Here is a 16,392-nt window from a genome sequence, read left to right on the forward strand (position 1 = left end):
CATTGGATAACCAAGCGGCCACTCTATTTGTTCAGAGCCCTTATTGCGCTTGGCTGGCAGCCCATTGGTCGGTGGGGCTGTTCCTCAGGGTGGAGGAGGTGATTCTTAGCAGATTGTTCTTCTACAATTGGTTACTTTTGATGTCTTTGGCCAGTGGGCAAAGACACTATTGGGTAAGGCCGGCCCCAAGAGGCGGGACAAAGGGGAGCTGGCTAGAGGGTGGGTTGTGTTTGATGGCTGATACCGGGAGAGGTGATGGGAGAAGGGCCCATTGTGACTGCTAGCTGGGTTCCGGGGCTGGAAAGGTCTGGAATCCCATGGGGATGAGTGAGGGAAAGAGATAGCCCAGCTGTGGGGTTCTCAGCCCTGGTGTGCCCAGGAGGACGTACCTGTAGCTCAGGACGCAGGGGACGAAATGTGGAGTCCCAACTTCGAAGAGCAGAGGTGGTGGGTGAGTCACCAAGCCAGAAAGGGACAAAGAAGGGAAGGCTGCGACCTCTGACCTCTTTCTGCTAAGGAAGTGGGTGGGGACACGCGGGACTTTATGAACCTGTTGTCGCCTCTCTGTCTTTTCATCCTTTAAGCCAACCGTTGCGGGTTGGAAGCCTCTTAGAAGGTAAAACCTTTGAAGTCAAGTTCGGGTGGGGGGGGTGCTGGCAGTGCGGCCTCCCAGCGCTGCGCCGATTTCACTTGGTAAGTGCGGGTAGCACAGGAGACAGAGAGTGCGAACAGTGCCTGGCATTCCACAGGCCTTCATCAGGACTGCCTCACTGTTCGCCGCTCGCCCTAGGCCCGGTTCTAAAATTCTCCGAGCCTGAGGCAGCGCGTGCGATGGCACGTGCTTGACTAAGAATAGAACACCGATGACTGGAAATGCCACGCCAGTGGGGCAGCAAGGGACACCCTGCCAAGGCTCAGAGAGGCCAAGAGAGGATGTAGAAGAAATGAAAGAACCACATAGCCAGAGGGAGGAGGCTGCATCTGAAGCAGTGCTAAGTCTTCTCCAGCACATTTCAGGATGGTGGCAAGGAAATCAGGAGCCAGCTCACAGAGTGGGGGCAAGCTGGGTATAGTGGCTCATGACTGTTATCCCAGCAGAAGGCTGAGGCAGGAGGATTGCTGTAAGCCGAAAGCCAGACTGAGCTACACAGTTAGGCCTTGTCACAATCAAAGAAAACCAGCAAAGTGAACGAATAGCATCCTCTGAAGGGTGCTTGCACAGTGCTAAATCAGAAGTCACTCTGTAAAGAATCTGTCAGGCTCTCCTGAAGCCCATTTCTCATTCTGAAGCTATGGGATACCCCAGAGTGTGCACACTCTGGAACTGCATTGAATCTCAGACCTTTAAAGCACCCTTAGAAATGGGAGGGGAGAGAATTCATCGCTGTTGTGGTTTTTATACTGCTGCCATGTTACATCAATAAAGTTTCATCTCAAGGCTTATTTATTCTTCTGTATTCCGTTCCATCTTGAGGAAGAGAAGCCTGGGCTTTGGTAGCAAAGGATTTTACTGAGGAACAGCCTCCCCCATGGTCCTGACGTCTCGACTGAAATGGTTTAGACTTGGAGAGATGAGCTTTGGATTTGTCGCCAGATAAGGATGCTAACCAGTTTGATATAGCCGTCTAACTCATACACAGGTATACCAGGACATTGCGTGGAAGGTGTGTCGTAAAGCATGTACTATTGTCAATTAAGAAATTCTTTGAAATGATGAATTTATAAATAGATTTTCTGCCAGTTGAGAGAGTTGTATTCATGAGTGTGGGTGCAGGCGTGTGTCTCTGTGGGTGCACACGCTTAGTTCTGAGCTACAGTTTTCTGCTCTTTCCTTTAAATAGAGCTGGTTGGTGGCTATGCACATGGTTGCGCACGTGCTGGGGAAGCTGACTCAGCCTGATTTGGGTCTCCTGCCCATGTCTGCTGATCCTGAGACATCTTTGGCCTTGGAATGCCTGCAGCGGCTCCTGGGTTCTCAGATGAGTTCTCTAACTTGAAGCCCCGCCACAAAGGTGACTGTTTATAGTGAACTGCAGACGCTCACCATGGAAAAAGTGGGTTTTCCCTCCTGTCTCAGGAACCTAGGTTCAGCCAGGAGTGCTAGCAAAGGACATCTGCCCAGCTTGGGAATTCTCAATCACAGTGGGTCACTGAGGCTCGAAAAGCAGACTAAGCCTGGGCAGAGGAGGGAGCTGACAGGACTCTCTGTGCCTGGGTGTCCTGAAGAAGGATCCATTATCATAATGATGCTTCCAGCACTTTTCTTATTTATCTCTGGTTTCCACTTCCTCCCCTCTTCCAGGGCTCTTGCCATATTCTGTTTAATCATATTATCCCATTGTACAAAGCATTGATTCAGGAGGCCATTTAGGGGCCAAAAATGGCCTCATTTTTGCCTTCAAGTTTAGCAGCCTGCAGGGATGGAAGACTCGGTGAGCCTTGGCCTGAGATACTCAGATGCCGGAGTGTGTCTATAAAGCATGGGGGTGTAGTTCACCAACCTCAGCACAGCATAGACCTGACATAGAGATGCACACTTGTCATCCCAGCGTTCAGGAGATAGAGGTGGGAGGATCAGAAGTTCGAGGTCACCTAGAGTCAGTGTGTCCCTGCTCACATTCTGTGTTGGTCGAGGCTCTGGGACTTCATTGGTGTGGACTGGGTTTAACTCAATGACTGCCAAACTCAGTGTTTCACCTGAGTCTAGAAGGTGCCCTGGAAGGTGGAGGAGCCATAAATAATACATCCTTTACTCATTGTCATCAGGCAAGCCCAGCGGTTTCCTAGCCTTGTCAGTCCTCAGGGAACAGCTGCGGGCAACCAGCTTTGGAATCTCTGCTGTTGGCACTTGAACCCTGCTTCCTAGCTTTGTGGTGGTGGGCAAGCACAGTGTCTTTCTGTGCTGTCCGTTTCTTTAGTAAATGCCGCCACCTGTAATGTGCTTCCGTCCTGGGGCCCTAAGACTAAGCAAATGAGTTTGTAATGGACAGTGTTTCAGTCAGCACCTGGCAAACGCCAAGCTCTTAATAAACCTTTGTCGTAGTTATGAGAGGAGCCATTGAAGAACCGTTCCTAAATCAGCCTCATTTTCTAAGTTTTCTCCCCGGTGACCAAACAATGTCTAGCGTATGTGCATGTGTGCACACACTTGAATGTGTAACTTTGTTCAAGCCTTTAAAAACAGGACCTCATATAACTCAGAATGGCCTCAAATTTGTTTGTGGCCCTCCTCCATCCGCCTTGCTAGTGCTGGGCCTGCAGTGGAACTCCACCACGCCAACCCTCTTTTGTGTGGATTATCTGAAGGATTGTGTTAAGGTTCAGGGGATTAGACCTCATCAGCTTAATCACCATGAGGGCAAAGGGAGAGGGTGAGGCTGAGACAATGATACTGAACGCTGACGTCTGGACACTTCCTCTGACTTCCTCTGACAGCCTGATATGAGTCTGACAAAGGGATGCAATATTGTCCCTTTATTGTGACACCCAGGGCTGTTTATGGGAAATTTAGGTTCAGAATGCACTGTACCTCCTGGCCAGCTTCTCACTGATCGTGGTGATTAACTTGGGTTAGAAGTTCTAAGGCCCAGCGTGTTACAGGTCAATGAAGACAACCAAGGATGCTATTTAAAGACCTGGTTCCTTTTATTAGAAAAAGCTTCCAGCTGACTGTTTAAGACAGCAATGATGGGAAAATAGCCTTCTCTTTGGCCTGTGCTGTTTCGTTAATCTCCATGTAAAGTTGTCTGTAGTAAGATTTTGAAATGGGGCGGTGCTGGCAACACGGCTCAGTGGATACCGCACTCACTCACTGCACTGATGGCCTGAGTTTGATCTCGTGTCAAGGTGGAAGAGAAAATGATGCTACAGGTTGTCTTCTGACTTCCACACGTTACTCCCCCATCTTACACACACACACACACACACACACACACACTCTCTCTCTCTCTCTCTCTCTCTCTCTCTCTCTCTCTCTCTCTCTCTCTCAGGGTTCCAGACTTACTATTAGATACATTAAAAAGTTTTAGACAGGTAGGTGAAGTCTCAGTCACCAAACATTTCTCTTCTTGACACCATCCTTAATTACAGCAATAAAAATTGACTGCTCCCCACTATTAATTCCAAAGAAGTCAATAAAATGTGTGCATTAAGTAAGTGTGCCACAAATCCTTTCCTACTGAAATTCATGTGCATGAGCTATTTTAAAGCTACTTAAATCCCTTTAGAGACCCATATAGTGTTTTTTTATCATATTTTTAATTAACCAGACAGTAAACAGTTTTACTGAGCAACATATTTTCAATGCTAGAGAAGTGGACTAAACCATGAGGCCAAGTCCTGTCCCTTCGTGGGTTGGTGTATAGGACAAGGGAAATCCTAGAGATGCCTCAGGATGCATCAGCAGTAAAAAGCTAAGTTTAGCGCAACATCTCCATTCAGAAGAGGGAACAGTTTCTTCTGATTTGGATTCATGGAGATTTGAGTGGGTGCTTAGAAGCCCCTGGAATGAGGCAGTGGGTGGTTTTCCTGGCGGTGAAGGCAGCAGCCTCAGAGGCCTCTAGGTAGAAGAACTCAAGACAGCTTGTCCAGAGTGGAATCAGAGTGTGAAAAGGGCAGGAGAGATGAACAGATGGGCCAGCGTCAGAGGCCGGTGAAAGTCTTCACCTGAGTTAATGGCTTTGCCTAGCACCCTGCAGGGCATGCGTCCCCCATTACCAGGCATCTCCATGCCTCCTTCATAACTTTGACCCTACCTCTGTATCCCCTCTTCCATAACTTATACCTTCATTAAATTGATTCACTTAATTTTTTTTGAGTCAGGTCTTTTTAAGTACTGGAGGCTGGTCTTGAACTCACGAGCTTCCTCCTTCAGTGACCTGAGTACTGGGATGATAGGCAGCACCATCATTCTTGGCTTTTGGCATTGGGGTGTGTGTGTGTGTGTGTGTGTGTGTGTGTGTGTGTGTGTGTGTGTGACTTTGTTTTTTGAAACAGGATCTCATATAGCCCAAGGTGGTTTCAAGCTTGCTACCTGCTATGTAGCAGGGGCTGGCCTTGAACTTCTGATCCTCCTGCCCTTACCTCTCAAGTGATGGGTAAACAAGAGTGTGCCACCGTGCCCAGGTGCGCTTTTGCTTTTCAAGTGGAATGGCTTCTTCTGACTCATCCTAAATCAGTGTTTTGGTTTTGGCTTGGCGATGCAGCGGATTGAGTCTGAGGCCTCTCACACCCTAGGCAAACACTGTACCACTCAGCCACACCTTCAGTCTGATCAGTACCTCTTAACTGGCAACAGTTTTGATCCCAGACACATTTTTGGTTGTCATACCTACAAGGGTGCTGTTGGCATTCTGTGGACCGAGACCAGAGATGAGGCCGAACCACCCACCGTGAGGAGAATAGCACCTGTTCACATGAGATTGCCTGGCTCCAACAGTTGCCGGTGCTGTGACCGGGAACTCTGTGGACAGAAATGTTGCCTGTGACACTTCAGACTTGATGTGATGGTTGTGATATTCTGATTTCATTAAATCCATGCCATAACTATTAAGGTTTAAGATATTCTCCCATGCTCCACCCTAACCCCATTGGTTGTGTCATCCTCGGTGCAGACATGGCACCTTAAAAGTTAAACGAGCCAGGCAGTGGTTGCCTATGCCTTTAATCCCAGCGCTCAGGTGGATCTCTGAGTTCGAGGTCAGTCTGGTCTACAGAGTGAGTTCCAGGACAGCCAGGGTTACGCAGAGAAACCTGTCTCGAAAGGAAGAGAAGTTAAGCTTGATCCACACAGGTATCTGTACACCAGTGTTCATCACTGCATTGCTCATAACTGCTGAAAAGAAGAAACAGCCTATGGCTTGAGAGGAGTGGGTAAGGAAAGTGAAATTCTGACACACACTGCACCATAAGTAATCCTTGAGGATGTTAGACTAAGGGAAATCAATAAGAATAAAGCAATAAACACTAACATTTCACTTCTAAAAGGTACCTCTGCAAAATAAATAAATAAATAATAAATTATTTTAAAAGGTACCCCCACGTATATTAATCTTTCTGTATTCACAGATTCACCTAGTCTGGAAATATATAAATGGAATAATGCACTGTGTGTCACTTATGTCTGTTTTTCACTTTGTTTTAAAAGTTCATCCAAATTATAGCATGTACTTATTACTTCACTACTTTTTACTATCGAGTGGGGGGGCTTGCATATTCTAGATACATACCTGTGTTAGTCAACTTGCCATTGCTGTTACAAATACAGAGATAAGTCAATTTAAAGGAAGAAAAGTTTATTTGGACTCAAGGTTTCATTCCATAGTCTCTTGGTCCAGTTGTTTTAGGCTTATGGCAAGGCAGAATATCATGGGATATGTGCTTTTTTCTCTTGTGGTTGTGGGGATTTTCTTTTCTGGTTTAATCTATTGTATGTCCTGTGTGCTTCTTGTGTCTGTAGTGGTGTGTTTCTTCTTGGTTTAGGGAGTTTTCCTTCTATGATCTTGTTGAAAATCTGATCTGTACCATTGACTTGGTATTCTTTCCCTACACTTCTTATTCGAGGACTTGGTTTTTTTTTTCATGGAGGTCCACATTTCCTGTGTTTTAATTGTCTCCATGTTCATTGCTTATTTGATCTAGGTCCTGTGTTTTATCTCTAAATCCTGATAACCCATCCAGTGCTTGATTCATCCCTACTTAAAAGGTTTTCCTTTGAGTTTTCTAGTTGAGTTATTGGTGGTGGTGGTGTTTTTTTGTTTCATTTTGTTTTGTTTTGTTTTAATTCCATCTTCATTTCAGCTTGAGTCTTCTTCAGTCTTCAGTGGTTTTTGTTTGTTTGTTTTAGTTTGGTTTGGTTTTTCGGCACAGGGTTTTTCTGTACAACAGCCCAGGCAGTACTGGAACTCACTTTGTAGACTAGGCTGGCCCCAAACTAGCAGATCCTACTGCCTCTGCCTCCCAAGTGCTGGGAAGGCATTCACCACCACTGCCCGGCAGCTTCTTCGGTGTTTTTATTTCCTTACTGACTTCCGTTCTCTGGTCTTGGATTGTCTTAGTCATTTTTTATCAGCCTTATGTTTGTGTTATCTCGAACATCACTCAGATGTTTATTCTCCCTCAGCTCTTCTTAATTTCATTGAGCTGTTTCTTTGTGTCTTCTTTAAACTCCTTGATTCCTCAGATTAAGTTCAATATTTTTCTTTTAAGTTCTGCGTCCTGGAGTTCTTCTAGGTCATTCTCACTGATGAGCATTTCTACAGGACCAGAAGACTTTTGGAGAGGGGGCACTGGCTTGATCTCTCATATTTGTATTTTCTCAGTGAGATCTGGGCAGGTGACTTCTGAGTTTATCACAAAGCAGATGGGGTGGCAGAGAGGATGTGCAGGTGCATTAGGCCTAGAGGTTGGAAATGGCTGGGGTCAGGTGACAGAGGGGACTGGGCTGGGGTGCAGGAGGTGCATCCTGGTCCAAGCCCGGACTGTGGGGGTAGATCTGTCTGGGTGGAAAGGTTGTGGCATGGGATGGGCTTATGGCTTGGGGCATAGGTGGGGGGTCCTGGCAAAAGCCGATCGATCCTTTGCAGTGCAGGCAGGGGAGGCCAGACTAGGCCAGACTAGGCCACGGTACCCTATGTGGGTCCCAGGCTGGATATGGTGGGCTGGAGAAAGGGTGTAGTTAGGGAGGCCAAGGCTAGACCCTGGAGGAAAATGTGGGACATCTGGGTCTTATGACAATTGTTTTGGGGTTTTAAGGGTCCTTATCTAGGAAGTCTGATATCTGGGAGCTCAGAGTCTGATGTCTGGCTTTTTTCTTCTGTGTAGGTCATGATTTCTGTTTCTTTTCCTGTTCACTATAACTTTTTGCTGAAGACTATTTTAGGTAATATATTATAACAACTTTAGATTTTATTCGTTTTGGTTTTTGAGACAGGGTCCCTCTATTGTAACCCTGGCTGTCCTGGAACTCCCTATGTAGACCAGGGTGGCCCTGAACTCACAGGGACCCACCTGCCTCTGTCTCCCAAGTGCAGGAAGTAAATGGGTGGGCCACCAAACCTGGCTGGGACTTGCTATTGTGTTTGCATATTTTATTTGTGGAGTGGTTTAGCTGGATTATTCTGACGAAGTCTCTTTCTCTCACTGGTAGATTTGGATGCCATTCCTCGGAGTCTGCAGACTTGGGCATGTACACAGTTATCTTAGAATGACAATGGTCTTTTTGTTGTTGTTTTAAGACAGAGTTTAGCCACATAGGAACTCCCTATGTGAGCTGCCATGTGGATGCTGGAAACTGAACCCGGGTTTTCTGGAAGAACAGCCAGTGCTCTTAACCACTGAGCCATCCCTCCAGCCCCTCTACCTGATCTTTCCATTAAACTGTTAGCCAGTGAAATGCTATGGGCTATTCACCTTCTCTGTAGCTGACTGTTCTGTTTGTTTTGATTCTGCCCTGGTGTAGAAAATGCTCCAGTCTTGCCCAATCAACTTTGGCCCCTTTTGCAGATACAATCTTTCAGGTCAATTTTGAGGCATATAGTCCAGCTCCAGGAAGTGGGGGGATGGGGAGTTGACTGATGCCTCCCATGATTCTCTTTGATGCACTTGTGACTGGTCTGCAGTTGGAGTCTGAGTATGTGGTACACTAGGCAAGTGCTGTGCCTCTAAGCTCTCTCCCCTACTCTAGCTTGTTCTAATGGAGGAGTGCCTAGCTCCTCCTAATTCCCTCCTAACACAATCTGTATCATTTCTTGGAGCATCCCCAGTTAATGGCCCCAAATTGTCTTACTTGGTGAAAGCTCCAGGCTGCTCTGTTTCATGGCCTGCTTTTCTTCAGCAAAACATGTAGGCTGCTCTAGAGCTGGGGGAACTTGGGCAGGGACAGTGGCACTCCCCATGCCTCAGTCTTGCTTAAGTGGGCAGGGTAAGTAACCTTTGGTTTTCTTGGCTTGCCCCATTCCAAACAGAGTCTCTGCCCCATGAGCAAGCTGGGGCCTGGGTGACTAAAAGTACCAGCTAGTCTTCAGCCATCCATAGCTGAACTAGAACTTCTGCCTGTGCATGGTGGTGGGGGTAGGAAATGAGCCTCAGACCACTCAGCCTACGTCGTCTGCCACACGGAGCTGGAAGGCAGCCTGCCCCTCCCAGGGTCATCAGAAGCCCACTACTGGCAGTGAGCTGGAGAAAATCTCATTGTGTTCTTGTTCTGCCGCCTCCCTCCCAGGACTGGAGTGGGAAGGAGAAGAGATTTGTGGCTCGGTGACACTGACTCTCCATGTTCTTTCTGGGACTTAGCAGATTTTCTAGAATGTCCTTAGGACAGTTTGCAGAGACTTTTAAGTGATTGTGGTTTGAGGTTTAAGCAATTGCCACCTGCTGTGGGTGTTTCACTTGGGAGGGAGGTCATGGAGCATTTGAGAGCCACCGTTCATTCCGGAAGCCATACATCCCACTGCCCAGCCTGGAAGCACGGCTGTGTTTTAGCCAGGTCACCCCAGAGGCAGTAAGCACCCTTGGGTGAATGGGCAGCCTGGAGCCAGGTAGAAGACGTGGTGGACTGTGGCATTAGTTTGGATGGGAAGTGACAAGGGATTGAGTAAGACAATGGGAGTAAAATGGACAAGAAATAAAAAGGAGTGATATGGTAGCCTGGGGGGCGCCCCCCACGAGTATACCAGTGGCAGAGTGCTGGCCTGGTATGCAAAAGGCTCTGGGTTCCATCCCCAGAAACGCACACACACACACACACACACACACACACACACACACACACACACACACAGTGATGTGAGTACAGATAGATATTCATCAGAACTCCCTCACAAATTAAAACTGGGATTCAAGGGAAAAGGAAGGGTCAGAGATGATCCCAAGCTGTTTGAAAGTAATTGCCAGGAAGAGAGAGAAAGGCCACACTGATCCTGGGCTGTTGAGATTATGGTAACATGCATATTCAAAGGAGAAGGGGCCTATTTCTAGGGTTACACACCTGTAATTTTGCAGAAGGCAGGAAAATCTAGGCAAGTTCAAGGCTAGCCTGATCTACATAATAAATTTCAGGGCCAAAAAGAGGGGGGTGAAAGAGCAAATATTAGGTCCTGACTAGAAAGGCAGGTTTGGTCAGTAGGAGAACAAATTTTGTAGATGAGAAGATTAACAATTAACTGTTATTATAATACATAATATATTAATATAATACTTTGCAAATTTGTCCATGTACAAGAAAGCAGAAGTCACGAGAATAGACCAGTTTTAGAGAAACACCATCAGGTTACCTTGAACCTGGAAGAATGGAGTCAGAGGTTCGCTGCTTAATGGCATTGACTAGTGTACAGGGGCCTGGATTTGGTCCTAGCACCGCACAAAAGCAAACTATTCCAGTGCAATGTCTAAACAACTGGGAAGTGAGACCACTGCATTTTGGTTGGCACCAAGGCATTTTGATTTTAGGCTATTTAATTGTAGCAATTTTTAAGTCCTTATGTTTTTTAGAGGCACATACTGATGTAAATATGGATGAAATGAATCAAAATTTAGTATTTGCTTCAAAATCATGAAGCTATGCGCATAGAGATGAAACAAGATTGGCTATGGGTTGGACATTGTTGACAGTGTGCGGCTATGGGCTGGACATTGTTGACAGTGTTTGGCTATGGTTTGACATTGTTAACAGTGTGCGTTGGTTACCTGGGGTTTGGTGTAATAGTACCTACATGTACATTGAATGTTTTGTTGAATAAGATTTTGTGGAGGAAGGAGAAAGAAAGGAAGAAAAAAAGCTGACTTAACATCCAGTGTCAACAAACGAATAGATTCTTGTGACTTCACTTTTTTTTTTTTTTTGAGAAAAGATCTCATTGTATAGCCCAGGGTGACCTTGAACTCACAGAGTTGGGTCTATCTCTGCCGCCTAAGTGCTGGGATCTCTACACATTTGGCTGGTCTTTACATTTGCATTTGACTTGTCTTTATATTTGCATTTCCTCTGAGAGGGAAGACTGTAAACACATAAACACACCCGAGTAAGAAGGGAATGTAAGGGGAGATGGGACCTCCAGGTACCTGTGACTCTAGCTCCATCTCTGTCTCCACTGGACTGGTGTGGCAGATGCCACCCTGACCCCCACTTCTGGCACATTCAGCGGTTGGATCGCTGCCCCTCTGTACCTGACTTCTGGCTGCCAGGCCCCTCCGGCTTGGGAATGACCCCTGCTTTTTCATGCAGCTCCCCCTTTGTGTCTACGTGAGGACCTCCTCCTTCTGCCCTGGGTTCTGTCTTTAGCCTTCAGTTCTCTCTGCTTTCCCAAAGGGTTTGTCATTTTTTAGTGCTCCACGTTGCTGCTGTGACTAAGTTTTTTAAATGAATTCTGGGGGCTGATGAGACGGCTTGGGGTAAAAAAGGCTTGCGACCCAAGTGTGAGGACTTGAGTTTGGATCCCCAGCACTCCTGCGAGTGGCACTGGGTGTGGTGGCCAGCCTGTAACCCTAGTGTTCAGGAAGCAAAGACAGGCTCCTGGAGCAAACTGACTGCCAGACACCCCTCCCCACCTGGCATACCCACACACACTTCTCCACCTGGAAAACTACTCATCCTTCCGTATGCTGCTACAGAATCCCTCCATCTGGGTGACGTCCTCACCTTACTGTGGAGTTCACTTATTCAGTACTCAATATTCCACTCATCTGTTCAGTTAAAGCCATTTATTTGTGAGGCCCTGTGCTGAGGCAGAGTGTCAAGGGCACACACCTACACAATTCAGACCTTACATCATAGTTCCTATCTGGCCGGTAGTATTGACTCATTTATGTAACATCTGCTCCCGGGCCCTACCCTTTGGGGTCAAGGATGGTAAATTACTCATCTTTGTACCTCGCTGATGGGAGGCAATAAACCATGTTTATTTACTTGAATCGGAAGAGAGTAATTGCTGAGAAAATGACTTTGGCCAAACACCTTTCTCCATTCTTCGTGGTCTTTGTAATAGTTTAGGGTGAGGGATGAGAAGAGCAAGGCTTTTGTGTTGAGGAAAGCTCAGAAATCGGCACAGTTTTAGTTCATCTGTTCGGGAAATGTATCAGTGAGCAGAGGCAGGATACAGGCTGACAGCAAGACTGAGCGCTTATCTGGTTTGTCCCTTTTCATTTCTTCTGTGTTTTATCCGGCGAGGGCCTCATGCTCACAGGGCATGTGTTCTGCCACTGAGCTACACCTAAGTGTTTCCAAATACAGAGAAGTACCAGCAGGAAATAGATGTATGGTTCCAGTGAGAGTAGACAGTGGCCCAGGAGCAAAATGGCAGGCTAAGGGGCTCTTTGCATGGTGGCTGTAGGCGAGCCTTGTACAGGCCCAGGGACAATCTGGATGGCTATTTGCTGTTGTTGATTATAGTTTTGTTTTTAATGTCCGTGCTTATTTGTGGAAATTAAAACAAACAGACAAGCAAACAAACAAACAAAAAGAACCAGTTGATGACACAGAAGTGTAGAGAATAGACCACAGGTCTGAGGGTTTGCCTCATGCTGGTCCTTTGTATTTCTATTTGAAATCCTCTGGCCATTTGCAGAGGAGAGGCTCAGAGTGACTCTGTGGTTCCCACTTGGCTCCAACATTTTAGCTAACATTACTGAAATAACAACTCTGGGGCCCCTCCCGGCTTTTCTGATTTAACTGGAACTGGGCCAGAACACAGGCACCAGATTGGCTTAAGTTCCCCAAGTCTAACATAGGGAATACGGAATTTGTCAGATTCAGCACCATGCTACGATGGAGTTAAACAGACACCTGCTAATTCCCACTGTGTTTCTCAACATTGGATCTTTTAGGGGCCTGCTAAATCATAAACCCTGAGATACATCCGTAAGTCTGGTTTAACAAGCACTCCAGATGAGCCGAGTTTGAGCACCAATACCCAGTCTTACTACTTAGTGTGATCCACAAATCTACAGCATCTACTTCAGCATGCTAGAAATGCAGATCCTGTGGCCCCGCCCCAGAGCTGATGAATCAGAAAGGGTGTTGGCAAGAGCCTAGGTGTTTCATACTTGCCTTAAAGGGTGAGACATCCTGCCTTGCACCAGTGCCATCATACTTGTGCTCACATTTCATTGACTATGGATAGATAGATAGACAGACAGACAGACAGACAGACAGACAGACAGATGATAGATAGATCGTGTGACCAACTTGACATCAATGGTCAAGCACTTGTTTATAATCAATCCTGTGGTGGTAAAAGACTCATAGGGAGGGGCAATAGATATTTTGAATAGTAGTAGAATCTATTATAGAAAGCAAGTAGGAAAACTTGACAGTCCCAGGAGTGCATATGTTCTTTTTAGGACGATATATGTGGACCTTGTGAATGGCAGAGCCAAGAGGACTTGGCATTTAAGTCGTTTCAGCCAAAGGTGGAGGGACTCCCTCTCCACCAGGAGCAAAACTAAAACCTGATCAAGAGAGGGTCCCACTCCCAGGACAGGACAAGAGGCTCCATGTGTGCTGGTGAGATGGCCCCATTGATAAAGGCACTTGTTGCCAAGTCTGATGACCTGAGTTGGATCCCTAGAACCGGCATGCTGGAAGGAGAGACTCAAGCTGGCCTTTGATCTCTACACACACACACACACACTACATTTTTTTTTTTTTTTGGTTTTTTCGAGACAGGGTTTCCCTGTGGCTTTGGAGGCTGTCCTGGAACTCGCTTGGTAGACCAGGCTGGTCTCGAACTCACAGTGGTCCGCCTGCCCCTGCCTCCCGAGTGCTGGGATTAAAGGCGTGCGCCACCAACGCCCGGCTCACACTACATTTTTTAAAAGAGGCACTTTGTGATGTCAGTCCTATAACATTTCAAGATTTCAGTGGCCAGTGCCCTGTCCCCCATTCTTTCTAAATGAGGTGGTCCTTGCCGTTTCCCATCCTTGTTCCTGAACAATAACTTGTCCTCTTAGTTCCAGCTCTCCAGTCAGAGGAACCACACCTCCGCCCTTTGTACCTGCCACGAAACTCTGGACTTGGAGTCGGTTTCTCCGATTGGGCAGGGAATGCCAGATCTCTCCTGTGAGAAAGTGAGCTGTTCTGCAACACAGAAGCAAACATGTGTGACCAAGGAGGAATGTCCAGATAAGTTGCTTCAAAGAAGCCAATGGTTGTGACCAAGGGAAGCATAGTAGTTTAATTATTACCTCAAACACTCCTTACTGATGTAGGGTCACCCTCTTCGTGCATACCTCTACTTGAGGATTACATTTGCGCTCTGCTGACCTTAGACTTGGTCATGTGACTTGCTTGACTAACAATGGAGCTGACACATGTCACTTCTGAACAGGAGTTTGAAGAGCCAAGATGTAACCCACCATCTTTTCCTTCTGTCTGGTGGTTAGCAATGTTTCATGTCAGAGCTGTTCCTGAGCCTGGATTCCAGAGTGGACTTACAGCTGACTCACAGCACGGACATTCTGTGAGTGGTAGATAACTGTAGTTGTGAGCCATTGAAATTTCAAGGATGTTTGTTACCATAGCATAGCCAAGCCTACCCTGCCTGATACAAGAGTAAATGAATGAGGTCACAAAAGAATACTCTGTGTGTCTTTTTTTTTTTTTTAATGACAGAGTCTTGCTATATATCCCAGGTTAGGCTCAAACTTATCATCTTCCTGCTCCAACCTCTCAAGGGCTGAAATTACAGATCTAAATCATCATGGATAACTTTTTTGAAGCTATTTTTATGAGGTTTAAAAACAGCCTATATTATTTACAAATAACTGTGGGTTGGCACAATTATAAATAAAGCAAAAACATTAACAGGTAAAAGTGGTTGCCTTTGGTTGAGCATCAGGGAGGCACAGTTGACCAGTTTTAACACTTCAAATGTTATAAATACTATTTTTGTATGAATGACACAATTAAACGTTTTTTATTTTAATTTCCTGTTCATGTGGATGTGCCTGCAGTCTGTATGCGCACCACACGCATGCAGTGTCCATGGAGGCCAGAAGAGGACGCTGGACCCCCTGGAACTGGAGTTACGGTTGGGAGCTGCATGCTGGGAACTGAACCTGGGTCCTCTACAAGAGCAGCAAGTGCTCTTAACCACTGGGCCGTCTCTCCAGCGGAGGGATGGACACAAGGCTGTCCACGTCCTAAGCTTGCCCACTCCCCCAGGCCCTGAACCTGGCAACCTGTGTGGCTGCCTTGAGGTACACAGTGCGGTGCTGGGTGCTGCTCTGGGATCTCCCAGGCACAATCACAAAATTCTGTGTGCTTGCACTTAGGTTTGTGGGAAGCTTTCTCTAGGATCCTAGCTACCAGCTGGTTTGAAGCAATACAAACTAGGCAACGTGGAGAGGCCACATACAGAGGCCAGGGGTAGGTGTTTGGGCTCACAGCCCAGCTGAGGCTTCGGCCAAGCCACCAGACATGTGGGTGAAGATGTAGCCCCCGATGAGGAGTCAGCCTTGGCTTGAGGCCGAAATCAGCCACCCCTTCTAGTTCCTGTCTGACTTCCTGACCTGAGCCCTTCAGCTCATCAAATGGTTTCCATGGGATTGGAGTTTGAGGCAGTTTGTCATCAAGATAGTTTGAACTGCACACATACGTAGACACACACAGATGAGTCCATGCTCTGATAAACCATGGTCAGTGTAGAACACGATTAACCAAAAGTGATTGTGGTACCCTTCGAAGTCCCTCATGAAGCTGGGTTATCAGGTTAGACTCCCCCATGGTGTGCTGATATGTGATCCTAGCTCATGGGAGGTTTAGGCCAGAGGACCATAAACTCCAGGACAGCCTGGGACATATGGTGAGACCCTCTCTAAGGAAGAAAAAAAGTGACCATCTTAAATCAAGGACTGCTTGTGTACACACACACACACACACACTCACACTCACACTCACACTCACACACGCACACACGTGCACATGCACACAACACACGTTTGTGGGTTAAGAATCCCATGGAAGCCAGGCGTTGGTGGTGCATACCTTTAATCCCAGCACTCGGGAGGCAGAGGCAAGTGGATCTCTGTGAGTTCGAGGCCAGTCTGGTCTACAAGAGCTAGTTCCAGGACAGCCTCCAAAACAATACAGAGAAACCCTGTCTTGAAAAACCAAAAAAAAAAAAAAAAAAAAAAAAAGACTCCCATGGGGCTGTTTCATTCACTTATCCATCCATTTGTTGAAGAATTCCTTCTCTCATCACAGAACTATGAAGAGCCAGTCTGTGAGATCCCTCTGTATTATGGTCTGTACCTTGATGCTCCACCTCCCAGAGGACAAAAAGAATAGACAATAAGTAAAGGGACTTTTGGGATGGGGGTGTTAGGCACAGGTGTCCTAGGGCCCTGTGGGGATACCATCCTTCATTCTCCACCCTCTGGAGTCTGGAGTAGAAAGTC

The 16,392-nt window shown here is 46.7% G+C and overlaps 1 long non-coding RNA gene across 3 annotated transcripts; it reads left to right on the plus strand.

The window, feature by feature from the left end:
- The first annotated feature begins 12 nt into the window (after window positions 1-12).
- LOC121133457 lies at window positions 13-14,918 on the plus strand. 3 transcript variants are annotated; one of them, XR_005870304.1, is made up of 4 exons: window positions 213-451; window positions 1,475-1,640; window positions 13,336-13,498; window positions 13,945-14,918. It is a non-coding gene; the product is annotated as an uncharacterized LOC121133457 (long non-coding RNA). The 3 variants fall into 3 exon arrangements; XR_005870305.1 differs by lacking the exons at window positions 213-451; window positions 1,475-1,640 and adding an exon at window positions 13-173; XR_005870303.1 differs by lacking the exon at window positions 1,475-1,640.
- Window positions 14,919-16,392: the final 1,474 nt, after the last annotated feature.

Source organism: Mesocricetus auratus, unplaced genomic scaffold, assembly GCF_017639785.1.
Source record: "Mesocricetus auratus isolate SY011 unplaced genomic scaffold, BCM_Maur_2.0 Super-Scaffold_4256, whole genome shotgun sequence".
NCBI lineage: Eukaryota > Metazoa > Chordata > Mammalia > Rodentia > Cricetidae > Mesocricetus > Mesocricetus auratus.